At 45.2% G+C, this 11,405-nt stretch overlaps 1 long non-coding RNA gene across 1 annotated transcript; it reads right to left on the bottom strand.

The window, feature by feature from the left end:
- Positions 1–216: 216 nt before the first annotated feature.
- Positions 217–5,845, bottom strand: LOC148686652 (uncharacterized). The gene is made up of 2 exons (XR_015948727.1): positions 5,140–5,845; positions 217–762 (listed from the first exon to the last, which is right to left on the bottom strand). It is a non-coding gene; the product is annotated as an uncharacterized LOC148686652 (long non-coding RNA).
- Positions 5,846–11,405: the final 5,560 nt, after the last annotated feature.

The raw sequence follows: 11,405 nt of genomic DNA, 5'->3' as shown, positions 1-11,405 counted from the left end.
CCTGTTATAAAACATAATTCCTCCCACTTTGTTTTTTGATCTGCACAATATCTTTGAAGTCACTCTGCCTATGATGTGGTTTACTCCTCATTACCATTGGGAAACACATTCCCCTAGAGGTCCACCCCCCAATACAATGCCTTTTCCAGCCCTAACCCCCCCCCCCATCACTGTCAATAAATGGATTGCTCAAATAATTTTGGGCAGACTGAGATATTTGATTGATTTTTTTAATAAATATTTTTTATTACGTTTTTGCATACATTGCATACATTTCATTTAACATTCCTTCACATCTTATACAATCTTTTTGGACTTCCCTCAGCCACGTCTAAAGATTTCCAATCATCCTAACTTCTTCTTATATTCCATAATTCACTATTACTTAAAAAAAAACAATAACCAATTTTTACTTTCTTAACTTTTTTCTGTAATATTTCATATAGTTCTCCTTACAAAACTTCTTGTAAACCTACAAGCATAATTTTTTGTTTACAATTGTCTTTCGATTAGTTCTCAAATTTAGTCCAACCCTTCAAGAACCTCTGGTCCCGTTGGTTTTGAATTCTCCCTGTCATCTTGTCCAGCTCTGTGTAGTCCATTAACTTCGTCTGGCATTCTTCTATTGTCAGTAATTCTTATTGTTTCCATTTCTGTGCCAATAGTACTCTTGCTGCCATAGTCACATACAAAAACAGTTTTTTTTATCTTGTCTGAGATATTTGATTGATTGATTGATTGATTGATTGTGTTTCCAAGTTGCTGCATAAATGAGGGACATACAAGTTAAAAAACAGAAAGCAGTTACGAAACAGAAAGATAAAGCAATGTTAGGTATCAGGTCCTCTCATACAGCCACCCTTTCGACTTGAGCTTGAGGGGACACTCAAAGAGCCCCTGGACTGTCATTATTTTGTGGGAAGGTATGGGGTGAGCTCCCATTGCTCGGTCCCAGCTCCTGCCAACCTAGCAGTTCGAAAGCACGTCCAAGTGCAAGTAGATAAATAGGGACCGCTACAGCAGGAAGGTAAACGGTGTTTCCGTGCGCTGCTCTGGTTCGCCAGAAGTGGCTTAGTCATGCTGGCCACATGACCCGGAAGCTGTACGCCGGCTCCCTCGGCCAATAATGCGAGATGAGCGCACAACCCCAGAGTCGGTCACGACTGGACCTAATGGTCAGGGGTCCCTTTACCTTTTTATCATTAACTTAGGTTTGTACACGTAAAGTGCTCTGTCACCCTAGTCCAACAAATCCACTTTTAAAAAGAGAATTCTTGGGGTTAGAAAAGTGACAGAGAAATGCATAGAAAAGTATGGAATGAGCAAAACAATAGCAGGAGGGTGTATAAGCACTTTGCAAGTAAATCAGGAGGAATGTTCACCGGGAGGGCCAGCTCTATGGGGCCAAGGTGTTTTTGCCGTCCCCCCCCCCGCCCGTTGGGAGGGGGCTGGGCCCACTCAATGATGAGGGGGCAGAAGAGGCCAAGTGCAGAGCCAACTGTGACACGGCTTCAGTGGCTGGCTCTTGCTGGGTGTGAGAGCGTGAGAGGAGCCACCAGCCACTGAAGCCATGTCACATGCATGCTGCACATCACACACTTGATGTCACACACACACGGCACACACTAGGCACGTGATGTCACAAATGTGTGCTGTGTGCTGCATGTATGACATCACATGTGTGACACACATTGGGGCCCTTCAATCTTAGGGACAAGTTGGTGCCTCTGATGCCTACAGTTGTATAACCACCCCACCAACAAATCAAACTGGACATAATCTAACCTCCCCATAAGTTTTGTGCAAGTAAATCAGGATAAATGTTCAATAAACAGGTTGTATGGAGAAGCCCTCAGGGAACAGCCCTAATAGATGGTCTTAGAATCCTAGGACCTATGAGAAGTGGCAAAGCCAGTGTGGTGTAGTGGTTAAGAGCTGTAGACTCATAATCTGGGGAACCGGGTTCATGTCTCCGCTCCTTCACGTGCAGCTGCTGGGTGACCTTGGGCTAGTCACACTTCTCTGAAGTCTCTCAGCCCCACTCACCTCACAGAGTGTTTATTGTGGGGGAGGAAGGGAAAGGAGAATGTTAGCTGCTTTGAGACTCCTTAGGGTAGTGATAAAGCCGGATATCAAATCTAAACTCGTCTTCTTCTTCTCTTCTTTAGGTACATATCTAGTTACCAAGCTATGCAGGACTTTATGTCAAAATTAGTGCTTTGAGCCAGGAAATGGATTGGAAATCAAAGAATATTTAAAAAAAGATAAAAGAACCAATGTTATAGGTTCATTCATGCCTAATCCTGGTTAGAAACTTTGCAGCCATATCCTTCACCAGTTGTTTTCCAGGCCCTCTTGAATGGTGGTCCTATGTGCAAAGCATTACAATATTCTGAGCAGGAGTTTTTAAATAATAGAATGGGCTTCTGAAGCCCGGTTGTTTAGGCTACAGCTATCATAACTTTGTAAATGTGTGGTGACATGTCACATTTGTTGTCAAACATCTCCGAAAAGGGATTTAATTTATTTGCTTAGTCTCAATGATATAGTTGTCTCAATAATAACAAATGATCATTTATCAGACTTGCATTCCACCTGAAGAAATGTGGCTGATCCAGCCTGGCTCTGCTGGTTCTCAGAACAGTTTTGTATGTTATTTTCACTAATATATGTGTTTATATGCACACTTTAGTCTTTGAGGTTCTGTATACTGGAAAGCTTGCTGTTTCCAAAGCTACCTTCCCATCCAGCGGTAAAGCTTGGTGGCAGAACACCTCCCCTCTCATCAACTCAGTGAGAAGAGACTATTTTGCAGAACTTTCCCATTGGTCCCTCTCTGCCCAACATTAGAGGCAATATGCTCAGAATTGCAGGTGGGGGAAGTTGCAGCTGTTCTAACGTCCACCGTGCAGGCTTCCTATAGGCGTCTGGTTGGCCAATGTGAGAACAGGATGCCGGGTGCTCAATCCAACAGGTTCATCTTATATTCTAAATCTAAACCAACAAAGTAGATACCACCATTCTGAAGCCTGCCCAGCCTGATTGGCAACAATACCCAGTTGTTTGTACAGCAACATTTACAGGACCTCAGGGAGCAATAGACACAAGCCCGGGTCACTTGTTTTATTAAACAGGTGACCATATTGCCTCTGACCCCTCAGAGCAGGCACAGGCAGTAAAGTTGAAGGTTCCCCCTCCCCACTAGTAACATCTAGTGAGCAGAAGGAAATGAAGGTTCACAAAACAGTCAGAAGAGAGGGAAATATTTTAAAGCAAACAGTTCCTTAAGCATGGTCTTTCCCCAGACAGCCCTTTGGTCCGAAGAGCAGCAGGGTGCTGGGTCTACAAGTGTGGTCAATAAGCAATGTGGGGGCTATGTGATGTATCACAGCAGTTATGTCAGACAAGGCTCCTGTTGTGTTGTGTTCTGGCCTTCTCCCTTCCATAGTGCTGCGCTTAACTAAGTGTTACCTGACTTTGATATTCTCCATACGGCTTTGGCATTTGGGCTTGTTTATATGTCCCCGACAAGGAGAGAACAGATCTGTTTAATGTCCCCTGTATTTCTCTGCAGACGCTTTCAAAGATTACATTGCAAATTGCCTTTGCTGTAGCGGCCGTGGCTACCCAGATGAGCCAGCTAGTGGACTTACTAGTGGCAGATAAAATTGTTTGTGTAACAAGTGTAACAAAACAGATTGACTGTGACTAGATATCTTGCGAAGCCTGCCAAGGTTGGTGAGGCACACAGTTGTGGTGTGTCCTACGTTGCCTGTTGGAAGATGTCCTCTCTTCAGTGGGCTTCCCTATCCAAGTCTAGTTTAAAGATATTGGGTTGTATTTAACTAAGTCCTTCTTAGAATAGACCCATTTAAATGAATGAGCCTCATATAATAGAATCATAGAATTGTATGGTTAGAAGAGGCTCCACAGGTCTTATAGTCCAACCCTCCGAAATGCAGGAATCACAACTAAAGAATCTCTGACAGATGGTCATCCAATCTCTGATTAAAAACCTCCAATGAGGTTTTTAACAGTCTACCAGCATCCAAGGGAGTCCATTTCACAGTCAAACAGCTATCATAAAGTGCTTCCTAATGTTTAGTCAGAATCTCATTTATTGTTGTTTGAATCCATTGTTTCAGATCCTACCCTTCTGGAGTGGTACAGAACAAGCTTGCCCCATATTAGTCATGTGAATCTCAAAGCATCTATTCTGAGCAGGGTTCTAGCACTGATTATCACCCACGGAACTCTAAGGAGGAAGAGCAAGAAGTACAGCTTTGAAGTTGCTGCCATCCACAATTAGGGTTTATCTGGCCCTGGCTCTTTCCAGACACTGGCCCACACTTTAAAGCTTTTGCCCTGGAGCTTTTCCCATGAAAACCTGTTCTTTATTGCTGAAGCATAACAAACAGCAATTCAGGTTTTCTCTGGATGGCCATTTGCTCTGATTCAGCTTTGAAATGTAGGCTTTTGCAGGGAAAGCTAGAGAGAGAGAGAGAGAGAGAGAGAGAGAGAGAGAGAGAGAGAGAGAGAGAGAGAGAGAGAGAGAGAGAGAGAAAGAAAGAAAGAAAGAAAGAAAGAAAGAAAGAAAGAAAGAAAGAAAGAAAGAAAGAAAAGGCGCTTGGACATAGAGCTTTAAAACGTGGACTGTGCCTGGAAAGCACAGAGAAAAGGTAAGTGTGGATAAGCCTTAAGTGTGATGACTTGCATGGAGATATCACAGTAGGGCTGGTCAGATCAAGAGGAAGGGTGGGATCAGCTCAAGGATCTGGAGTCTTGGGGATCTACCAAGTTGGGATGGGTTTCATCTGGTCCCAGAGAAATCTTGGAATTATCTGGGGAGAAGATGACTGGTGCCAAGTCTGGCTCCAGAAAAGGTTCAAAAGGATTGTCAGACAAGAGACCCAACATTGGCCACTGGTTGCTCCTGATCAATCCATTTGGAACAAAAACAAAAAACAAAAAACCTCACCCCCTCAGCAAGCCTCCTCCCACAGAGCCCTCTCTGCCTGGGACCCTAGAGAGTCACTGTCAATCAGAGTAGACACTGGGCTACAGCAGAGGCTGGTCCCTTAGGACGAATGAAGCACTGACCCACCAACTTCAGACTGCTCTCAGTCACCCTCCACCTACCTTCTTCCTTGCATCCAGTCCAGGGGAAGTGACACTGGATTTCAGATTCCTCCCTTTAGTCCTAGTGTTCTCTTTGTAGAGCTCAACAGGGAGGGCCAGACCCACAATTGGTTGATGCGGCCAGCCACTGGTTCTGATTCCACCTATCATTGGTATAGGCTCTACTTGCAGTTGGCCTCTCTGCCTTCTGCCCTACCAGTCCCAATGTTCATCAGCCACCACTGCTTGGTTAGGGGACTTGTGGTCTGACTCAGTAGAAGGCAACTTCCTAAATTCAGCATAGCAGCAGCTACTTTCCAGGCTAGAAACACTCTTCTGCACTCATCCCTCTCCCTCTGCTCCTAAGGATGCAGCCTCCCACACATTCTGCATGCCTATCACGTTAGACAAGGACTCTGGAGTGGCAGCTTTGCTTCAGAATTCCACAGATGGCTGTCAAGGCCCAGAAGCCCTGAAAGGCTTCAGTCGTTTGACTGTCTCCTGACCCGACTCCTGAAGCAATGATTGAGGAAGAGCAATCCTCCACCTTTCATCAACCCACAGCTCTAGAGGCAGCACCTTCCTTAGCAAATGTGAGATTTCTGAAAGCTCTCATCATCATTTACACTCCAATGTGATGGGGAAGGTGGAGAATGAAGCCTGGCTTGAGGAATTTATCTACCAGCACACTCACAGCTGAGCTCTTTCTGACCACATCCCTATTGTCTCAAATATATATCTGAAGAAGGACTTTGAATTCTGGAGGAATGAGATCATCAGCCTCCAGTACCGAAATAGGACTTGGGAAACGGTGGCTGCTCCTGGAAGCACCAAGTGAGTCACTGAAGTTCCTACAGAAGTCAATGGCACCTCTCCAGCATGCATCCCTGAAGCACGGTTCTTTGGAAGGTGCTGGGTCAACACCAACTCTGACTCACCTCTCTGAGAATGCAAAGGGCAACAAGGCCCTTGTCTCTCAGCACAGGGGAGCCAGGTTTCACAATGCTTCTGCTGTAGCTGCATCACAGACTGTTTGCGGCACAGGCTAGCCAGACAGTGTGGATGTGAACCAGACCAAAGTTTAATTAAAAGCATTTGGGAATGATGTGAGGATGCCTTTACGAAGTCAGCATTACTCACTTCTTGGGAGAATGTTGCCATCCTTAGCTGTCCTCTCATTGCTGTTCCATTAGTTGCAGGGATAATCTTATCCAGTGCTTTTTATGTATACAGTATATAAGAAAAACCGCTGCCGGAACACACCATGCACCCACCACCATCCTTGCTGCCGCTTGCCCCCCTCCACTCACTCACTCCCCTCCTGCACTTTTGCTGCTTCCTCCTTCTCTGCTGCTGCTGTCTGCCGTGGCTGCAGGCACAGTCTCCCAGAGTTGTTTTGTCGCAACCCTTACAACCTCGAAAGCGCCTTCCAGGAAGGTACCTGCCAATTGTAAAAAGGGCACACCGGAGCCTTACGATCGCCAGGCACCTTTCTGGAAGGCTCTTTGCCGATCATAATGGTCGGGCCATAGTGCTTCTGTTCTTATTATCACCAAAGCGCCTTCCAGAAAAGTGCCTGATGGTTGTAAAGCTCTAGCGTGCCCTTTTTACAATCACCAGACACCATTCCGGAAGGTGATTTGGCATGGGCTTCAGGAAGGCTGTGCCTGCAGCAATGGAGGCAGCAGCAATGGAGGAGGAGAAGGTGGCAAAGGTGGAGGGGGCGAGCGAGTGAGCGAGAGGGAGGGAGGGAGGGCAGCGGCAGCGGCAGCAAGATGGTGGCGGGGGGCGGAGGTGGCAATATGCCGTGCCAACACGTACTGACCCAAAAAAGAACTGGCTGTTTGTTTGTTTCTTTGTTTATTGCATTTTTGAAAATTACAGAGAAAGAATAAATTAAAAATTACACCTGAATACATGAAAAGAGAAAGAAAAAGCAGTTTGCTTGATCCATGGCTGCTGGTAGCTACTTAGGAGAGTATCCAGCTAAGCTCTACTCCAGAGGTCAGCAACCTTTTTCAGAGGTGGGCCTGTCCACTGTCCCTAAGACTATGTGGTGGGCCAGACTATTTTTTTTGGGGGGGGGGATATGAACGAATTCCTATGCCCCACAAATAACCCAGAGATGCATTTTAAATAAAAGCACACATCCTACTCATGTAAAAACACACTTTCCTGGACCCTCTGCAGGCCGGATTTAGAAGGCGATTGGGCCGGATCTGGTCTTTGGGCCTTAGTTTGCCTATCCTTGCTCTTCTCATGGCAGACTCATCAATAGGAGTATAGCATCTAGATCTAGGGAAGTACTAGTACCACTGTATTCTGCTCTGGTCAGACCTCACCTTGAGTACTGTGTCCAGTTCTGGGCACCACAGTTCAAGAAGGATACTGACAAGCTGGAACGTGTCCAGAGGAGGGCAACCAAAATGGTCAAAGGCCTGGAAACGATGCCTTATGAGGAACGGCTTAGGGAGCTGGGTATGTTTAGCCTCAAGAAGCGAAGGTTAAGGGGTGATATGATAGCCATGTTCAAATATATGAAAGGATGTCATATGGAGGAGGGAGAAAGATTGTTTTCTGCTGCTCCAGAGGAGCAGACACGGAGCAATGGATTCAAGCTACAAGAAAGAAGATTCCACCTAAACATTAGGAAGAACTTCCTGACAGTAAGAGCTGTTCGGCAGTGGAATTTGCTACCAAGGAGTGTGGTGGAGTCTCCTTCTTTGGAGGTCTTTAAGCAGAGGCTTGACAGGCATATGTCAAGAATGCTTTGATGGTGTTTCCTGCTTGGCAGGGGGTTGGACTGGATAGCCCTTGTGGTCTCTTCCAACTCTGATTCTATGAATGTGTCTAGGCGAGCCTTGTCCATTAAGAATGTAATAATAGCCATGCTGGAACAAGGCCAGTGGCCCATGTGCTACAGCCTCCTGTTTGATAGTGGCCAGCAAGGGAAACCCACAGGCAGGACCCAAGGACAAGAGGGCTCTCCCCTACTGCAGTTTCCAGCTGCTGGTATTTAGAAGCATTGTTGTCCGACAGCTTAAGGCAGAACATCACCATCAAAGTTAGTACTTAGTAGCCATTGATTATTTTTAGTTAGCCTACTTTGAATAGAACTAGCATTCAATACAACCCTTACCTTTTAAAGTTTTCTCTTTTTTTAACCACTGTTTCCAAAATAACTGATCCTATAAACTTATTGTGAAACATATACAGTATATGTGGGTGGGGCCAGTTGTAAAAGTATATCTCTGGAAAATTTAGGTATAGGAAATATCGCTTTAGGGAAGGGGTGGAAAGATTTTGAAGGTGGCCACAACCACGCAGGAATGTTCTGCTTCCAGTCTTTCCAGGAATGGAAAGAAGGAACAGCTACTTAGTGGGAAGAAAACAAATGTTCCAGTGTTTTGTGCATCTGGCTTCCATTGTTGGACCTCATCCACATAGCTGAGGGATCTTTTTTTTCAGCTTCTTACATGTGCATGCTTGGAGGTAGTTTTGATTACTGACACCTCTTTCTCACTCTCTCTATGGACTAGTGGGGGTTGCTCTATTTGGCAGGGGCAGTCTAGGACATTTTGGCACCTGAGGTGAAACAAAAAAAAAAGGTCCCTACCTTCTATCAGGAAAGAAGGGACAAGTGATCAGGAACAAGGGGGCAATAAAGCTCTACATCAGGAACCAGGATGTGAGGAGACCAACAGTGCCTCCTATTCACCAAGAGGTCCCTCTAAAAGTAGCATTACAGAGCGGGGGGGGGGGGGGACTGCCAAGGCAACAGGATCCACAGGGACAGCAGATCTGGCTTCCAAGTACTGTAGTGTGCCGCAGCTGCCCTTTACACCATGACAGTGGCGGCACAGCAGGCAATGTGCTCCTTGGGGGCTAAATCTGCTGCCCCTGTAGTTCCTGCCACCTGAGGCAGTTCCCTCACCTTGCCTCATGGGTTGGCCAGCTATGGCATTTGAGCAAATATAGCACTGTCCCACCAACGTCAGTCAGCCATAAGTCAACCCCATCCTACCTGCCTTATTTACAATCAGTCTAATCAGCTTCCTTCGCCTTAGTCCCAGTGTTGCCCCCTGCAGAAATCATTAGGGAGGCAGCTGTGGACAGAACTGGAATTAGTTAGTTTTTCCTGTCATTGACTCTGGTGCCAGCTTCCACTCTTCCAGTCCCAAGAGGCTTTGGAGGGAACCTCCTTTCTCTTCTTCCTACAAAAGTGGAGAGCAGTGGCTACCGGAATGGAACATATTTTTAATAGAACGTGGCAGTTGACGCCATCTGTGACGCTGCCACTGTGTTAATGGGGCAATCTGCATTGTCTCATCACTATCAAAGCCTTTGGTGAAGGAAACTTTGCTGGAAACAAACCCAGCTTATGCATCCTTTCCAGTACTGGGAAAGGCAAAAGGACTGGGTCGTTTTGAGGTCTCTCCTCCCACACTGCCTCTTTCTTTTCTTTTCTTTTCTTTTCTTTCTTTCTTTCTTTCTTTCTTTCTTTCTTTCTTTCTTTCTTTCTTTCTTTCTTTTTCCTTCTCTCCCCCCCCCTTTTTCCCATGCTATAGCCCAAAGTCTGTCCTAACAGGAAATTTTCAGTCCAGGAAAAGCCAAAAGTTACTGGAATTGCGCCTTACTTTTTTTCTGGGCTTGCAGTGAGTTTCTTGAGCACTCTCATTAGTCTTGGAAGAAACAGGTGTGAAAAATTCATCACTTCCCCTCCAGGGCTTGTTCAGACACACTGGTTGTGTAAGACACGACCAGGCTTCTGTCTGGCAGGGCTAGTAATCTGCTTCTAATTAACTGTATGCAATCCTTGTCCCCCCCCCTGCCCCCACCACAGATTCATTCCTGAGCCATGAATGGACAGCTAATACAGAAAGTAATCAATAACGGTAAGAGTGTTTTGCAAAACTTGAACCTCAGGTTGAGGGCTCACATGTGGCCCTCCAGAAGTCTCTGACTGGCCCTTGGAATTCTCCCCAACCCCCAACCCCCCTTACTGGCTTGGCTTTGTGTTTCTGCTTGGCTGGAATGTGTCCTTCAACTCTCATAGTGTCTTTTCCATGTCTTGATGGAGGGTAGAGAGAGGTGTGCATGTCAGTATGAGAGCATGTGGGGAAAGTTGCATACCCTTTTTGTTATTTATTATCAGTCTACCATATAATGTACATATTTCCAATGTTGTTTTATTAAAGTTTAATGCTTTACTTTAATTTTAATGCTGGAAATGATGCCTTATGAGGAACGGCTTAGGGAGCTGGGTATGTTTAGCCTGGAGAAGAGAAGGTTAAGGGGTGATATGATAGCCATGTTCAAATATATAAAAGGATGTCATATGGAGGAGGGAGAAAGGTTGTTTTCTGCTGCTCCAGAGAAGCGGACACGGAGCAATGGATTCAAGCTACAAGAAAGAAGATTCCACCTCAACATTAAGAAGAACTTCCTGACAGTAAGAGCTGTTCGGCAGTGGAATTTGCTACCAAGGAGTGTGGTGGCGTCTCCTTCTTTGGAGGTCTTTAAGCAGAGGCTTGACAGGCACATGTCAAGAATGCTTTGATGGTGTTTCCTGCTTGGCAGGGGGTTGGACTGGATGGCCCTCGTGGTCTCTTCCAACTCTATGATTCTATGATTCTACTTTGATGTGTATCACTTTGATACCAGTACATATTGTGAAAGCAGTATAAAAGTATCCAAATAAATAAAATAATGAACAAATGAACAGATAAATAAAACATTGTGGTCCTGCTACTTCTGAATGTTGATCCAGATAGTCCTCCTTTTCTTTTGATCCTATATTGTGACAAATATGGGTTGTCTCCAATGCTAGTCCTACTCAGATTTTACCCATTAAAATTAATGGGCCAATGTCATGTTCATTAATTTCAATGGGTCCACTCTGAATAGGCCTTGCATTAGATGCACACACATCTATTGTGGTCCATTGACCCAACACAGTACAACAGTTATTAAGGTGTAAGATTGGCCTTGCTAGCCAATAGAGGAGCCTAAACCTGTACATACTGCTTTCTGATTTTTACTGCCTCCGAGAGGAATTATGCTACAAACAGTGTAATGCTAGGGGTGCCATATCTTGAAATGCAAAAAAGAGGGCACATTTGCTGACTTCGACTATTCATTCATCCATTCATTCATTATATATCAGCCCAGACTTGCTACTTGCTTAGGTGAACTGCATCATTCTGAATCCAACTTTTATGGGATAACGCCTAAACATACAAATGTGATCCCTGAAACAGCAGGGTCTTAATTTGTTTTGTTGCATT

This window comes from Zootoca vivipara, chromosome Z2, assembly GCF_965207765.1.
Source record: "Zootoca vivipara chromosome Z2, rZooViv2.hap1.1, whole genome shotgun sequence".
NCBI lineage: Eukaryota > Metazoa > Chordata > Lepidosauria > Squamata > Lacertidae > Zootoca > Zootoca vivipara.
Note: the sequence above shows the minus strand (reverse complement) of the source record. Positions and strands in the feature narration are given on the sequence as shown.